Source organism: Nymphaea colorata, chromosome 8 (assembly GCF_008831285.2).
Source record: "Nymphaea colorata isolate Beijing-Zhang1983 chromosome 8, ASM883128v2, whole genome shotgun sequence".
Lineage (NCBI taxonomy): Eukaryota > Viridiplantae > Streptophyta > Magnoliopsida > Nymphaeales > Nymphaeaceae > Nymphaea > Nymphaea colorata.
The window spans coordinates 20,169,511-20,175,241 of NC_045145.1; positions in this window are offsets into that span (position 1 = coordinate 20,169,511).

Below are 5,731 nucleotides of genomic sequence, written 5' to 3' on the forward strand. Positions count from 1 at the left end.
CCGGCAAAAATTGGCTGATGGGAGAGAGAGGAGCCGAATCACCCACCACATTAACTTCTCTACGATTGGACTACAAGTGATTTCAGGAGAAGTAAAAATTAACCATTTTGAACTGGATCGACGTATTTCATATATATAGATATGGTTTCCAAGAGTTTGACATGTTCCACTTGGCTCGCTTTTCGACGATGATCGTTGTAGTAATATGAATGAATGAATGAATGAATGAATGGAGAAGAAAAACGATGTATCTATTTATTGCTTGTCCTTTCGTGAATATAAATGATTCGTGATCTGCCGAAGCGGTTGTGCCGCTGAGTTCCAGCAAAATGAACCATATGCGGGTCGGATGATCAATGTCAATATGAGTAGAGACAGCTACAATGTTCAATAAGTACGAGCTAGATCTCAAACTCTCTTGGTTAAACAGGACTTGAGCTCAACTCGTTTACTGAACCAGCAGAATTTGAGTTAACAAGTAAACTCGTTTAAAAGCTAGGAATTTGACACGTACAATGAGAAATTTTATGGTCGACTTAGTTTGGAGAACCAAACTGTCCTTACTTTTTGGTTTCAGTAGCATTTGCAATTTGTTCGAATGGAAGGAAAAAAAATGAAAGGAAAGAAAAGAAAATCAATCATGTGTTTGATTGATTAATTAAGAAAGAAGGAAATGAATAAATAAACGTTTTTAGTTACCAAAAAATGCAAATCAATGGAAGGGATAACTCAACGTAAATTCAATCATGTAGGCAAAAATATGGGTCTTATATATAACTTATATCCAAACCCAAACAATTTATGCAATGTTCAAAATAAATCTTAATAATAAACTAGGCAAAACTTACTCAATAAAAACTTAATTACCAAATTAACACAGTTCACAAAATGATCTCAATAAACGATGACATAAATACACCAAATACACTTAAATAATATACTTGCATTATTTGTCAAAATAAAACTTACAAAAATGAGGTACAAACTTAGTGAACTACCATCCAAGCACGCAACGTCCTTGCACTTGAGCACACACTTAAACTCTCACACTCCAGCCCAAGAAAGTGAGCACACAAACTCACTAAATTCTTGCTCAAGACACAGTGAGCACACAAACTCACTAAATTCTTGCTCAAGGCACTCACCACTCTGAAGGTTTCACTACTTGAGGCTCATGGTTTTTTTTTTAGAAAGTTGGTGTCTTGGTGATACTCTTTACAAATCCCTCCAAAATTGAAGGGATTGAAACGAATGAGAAAATGGTTGTTGGCTCCAAGATGCCTCCTCAGTTGATGTCCAATTCCAAAATTCCATATCAAGCGATTAGTTTTCCCATTCAAGTTCGGACTCTGTAGGACCCGTCTCATGGCCGCTCTTCGCCATCTGACTAAAGCAATATTTCAGGAAGCAATGACGATTCTTGTCCAGTTTCATGAGGTGCATCGACTTCTCCTCCTCCTCTTCTTCCAACTCCTCCTCCTCCTCCTTGAGTGCCCTTCGGGTCGAACCAGCTGGAGAAGCATAAGTGCTCTTCTCGAAAATTGCCTGATGGTGAAGGAGGTTCTGCCGTCGAACCTTGGCCTTGAACCAGTGGGATGATTTCACAGTTAGCCGGTGAGCTTGTGGTTTCACGACGGCAACGGAAGGGACTGGGGGCTCTTCCTTTGGCGGTTGAAGGGCCACCATTCTTTTGTGTAAGTGAGAGTTTCACCGATTTTTATGTCATTGGCTGTACAATCCTCCCAGCCATTAGTTACCGTCCTATTGATCATCACAAGCATGCAATTAGAAAATGTCAAAAAGAATATATTCTTTCTTTCATGCAATTAGAAAATGTCAAAAAGAATATATTCTTTCTTTTCGAAGAATTAATAAGGAACGAGAAGCTCAGGTTTGAATTTTAATTTGAATTTAGGACACAAATTAAGCTCAACAATCGCAGAAATTAAATGACAAATACTTTGAATTTGAGCGTCCTTAATCGCATCAATTTTCACCGTGGGATCTTCACTTCCACGTCATTAAACTTCGTAGGCATACGAAATTAATTCTCTTATACATTTTTCTTTTGCGATGAAAAAATCTATAGTCAAACTTGAAAATTGTGCAATGTAATGGTTTCAAACTTTTTTAAAAAATTATACGGGTGAAACCTATGCCTTTCAATTAAGAAAACAGGCAAAGGAAAGATAAGTTTAACATGGCATGCACATGGAACTGGTCTCAAGTTTCACTATTGGAGATTATAAAGCTTGACCATCGGCGTCTTACGGGCATTAAATATCCTGATCGCTTTTGCTGTTTCCTAAATTCGGTATGAACTTTCTACAAGCGGTTCCAATCGGGTGGTAACCTTTCATCAACGCGTGCTAGACTTGCATTGCATGAATTCTTTTCTAATGCACAAGTAGTTGTCGTTCCTTCGCATATGGTGAATTTTACATAGCCAAATTGAGGAAAGTGCATCTGTGTTTGCTTGCAATCCTTTAAAATTCAAAACCGATTTGGTTTATAATCATCAATCCAAGAAAAGTCCTGCAAGCTTCGCCCTTTTCGTGTAAAAAAGAAGCTGGGGTCGATCCGCTGGTGGTGGCTGAAGAGTCTCACCGGCCCCTCTTGCGGCTCCGCCATGTGCTCCCTCGGACGGTCGTGGCCGTGTTCCGGCTGAAAGAAGGGGACTGCTTGGTCGATCGGGTGGTCAGTGCTCTACCATTATCTGCAGCGGACAAGTATTTCGTCTTTCAGTTGTTCTTGGCACATGATCGGTCGTCCTTCCTCGAATTAAGGCTTTCCACTTTACGTTTTCTGTGTTCCGATTTTGATTTTGATTTTGATTTTTGTTTATGAATGAGGTGTCTCTAACCTACTGTTCTTCTTCCTTTATTGTGACTACAATGTTCTCCAGAGTACCACCTAGGACTGCTAGCGTAAATATTACAATATTAATGAAAATAATTCAACAAAAAAACCCACGCTCAACAATTACCGCTCATCTTTTTATAAACATTAAACAGCTAGTCATCTTTTTCCACCATTTCTCCGATAACCGCTCTTTATTTAAAAAAAACACACTAAATTAATAGTTCAAATGACCAATTTATCTATATAATTACGTTAAAAAAATAATGAATACTGACTTCTTTTCCTGCTACTTTTGTTTTCTGTTAACAATCTTCATAAATTTTAAGTTACAGAACACACAATATTTCGGGAAAGACAGGAACAAAATGACAAGCCAATTATGGATTTAACTAGCTAGGTCTTATAGATGGCTTGCTTCGCTCTGGTGTAGCTGATTATTCATATTAATCAAAGGTTCAATGGATGGCCGCAGAAATCTATTTTGTGTAGCACAGAATGAATGATGACAAATGCCCGTTAGAAAATATTCTAGCAGAAAATATTCTTCCCTTGGCATTACTAAAGACCCGTCCTTAATCAAATGAATTTTCTGTGCAAAAGTACTCACGCCCACCTCTTACCGTTTTCAAAACTGGATTTAGAAATTGTGCACAGTTAGTGAATCAGGAACAGAACGCCATGTCCATCTTATGAGAGGCAAATTTGGGATGCTTAGGAAGCAAAATAGAAACACAGAGAAGGTGATGGGAAATGGGAAGTTAAAGACGTGCAACAGACAGAGAATGGGGAAAAAGAACTGGTTGTGTAAGTGGACACCTGTTCCCGATAAGCCTTTGCATTTTGATTATGAGATCATCCTCATCCGCTGCAAAAGGGCCACGGTTGATGTTGAGGCTAAGATAGTTTAACCACCTCAATCTGCAGCTCTTACGGCATATGTTCTGCCCTGATCAACATTAATATAATTGAGTCAATATGCAGTAATTCGGTACTTTGTTCTTTTCAGTGTTTCATGCTTAATTTACTTCTGTGTTGCTGCACATCATAGGGGGCGGAAGGCGTTGACCACAAGTTGGCTCGTAACAATTGTGAAGCCATGATTTTTTTGGTTGAGGGGTACTTAACGAGATGATCTGTTGTTGGCACCGTCCGGGGCTGGACAAGTGTCCAGTTTAGTTGCCTATAAATTTTGCATGGAGTCAGCCTCCCCTTCTCTGTGACCACACCATGAAATGGTTGGAAGCTAACTCTGAATAAAAGATAGGAAGTCGACAATCGTCCTCTGCAACAGCGATCCGTACAGGTCTAAAAGCGAGAGACGTCCCCGCCTTGGCGTCCACAGTTAACCGGTGATGATGATCAGCCGAAAAGATGTGTAAAAGGCGAACGCTCGCCGGATTAATCTCATGACGTAAGGGCGCGCGTTCTCCCAGAGGACGATTCGAGAACCATTTTTCAACTGAGCGTTCCCCCTCCCTTCTTTTTCGAAGGCATAATGAGAAGATAAGTTCTGAGAATATCCACATGGGACGTGGATCGACCTCCGCACCCGAATGATCAATACGAAAGAGATGCACTTTAATCTTTTTTTGTCTTTTCCGGAAATTAAAGGATTGAGCAATCGAAGGCGGTGGCGCTAGTGTCCAAGAAAAGTAAATTGAGTTTCAGGCAATCAATGATTTCTTCCGACTACTAGTTTTGAGCTCACAGAACTTGAATTATAAGGTGGAATGCTCTTCCTTTTCTCAGATTCATTCCTGACATATTCCCCGAGAAAATAAAATCTATAATGCTGGTTGTGTTCATCGTTTCTGTATATTAAGTTATTCAGTACCCTTCATCTTATAAGTATAGTTGTAAAGAACTTAGTACACCAGTAATAATTAAGTCGGAAATAAAAAATTTGCTCCAATCAAATACTTTATGTTAAAAAATTTTCCTTAACATAATGGAATCAATGGCAGTTTCTTATGTTAAGTGCTACTGGAATACAAATTCGAAAGCAAACCAGCGCAAAGCCGGAAACATGCAAGAGCAATATCACATATACATATAGCAACCAAAGCATTAGAGATGCTTTGGTTCTTCGAACTAATTTCACTGCAACGATCATCTAGAAATTAGCTTATATTATAACACGGAAAGTTCCAGTGTTTCGCTCCAGTCCTAGTTCTACTACCCATGTAAGAATTTTACAATCAATGCAAAAAAACCTGCGCAAGTTTTCTATTTATATCCTCTGGATAATTTTCATTTTTTATTCAACAGTCTGTTCAGGTATATTTCTTAATATCGAGATTTTGAACATGCAGAGATATCATGTATTGAACCAATCAGCAATGCAGTCTGTTCAGGTATATTTCTTAATATCCAGATTTTGAACATGCAGAGATATCATGTATTGAACCAATCAGCAATGAGCAAGTATGATGTACTGATAATTTGTTCTGTATCAGGTCGAACCAATCAGTGCAGTCTACGAGCTACACTTTTATAATAGAATAGATACTGTCATGATCTGCATTAGCTAATTATTTCCATGCTGATTTACTTTGAATTGCCAACTCTCAAATTGAAAAGTACAGCTCTCGTTCGCTCAGTTTGGTGAACAGGCCAGGTTGGCCGTTTGATGACGAGAAGGAATAGGTGACGCTTTAGTCATACCACCTTTGGTAAAATTGCCAAAAAAAAAAAAAAAGACAGCAGGTTTTGATATGTTTTGTGCGTTCATAAAATATGGTATCCGCTAAAATATGCAGAGCTGTTTGCTGTCACAGTAAAACTTCGATTTACTTCGCAGCTGAAGAATGTAGCACTTGTAAATATGTTCGTAAGCCCTTCCATTGGACGCTTTATTCATTTTTTCCAG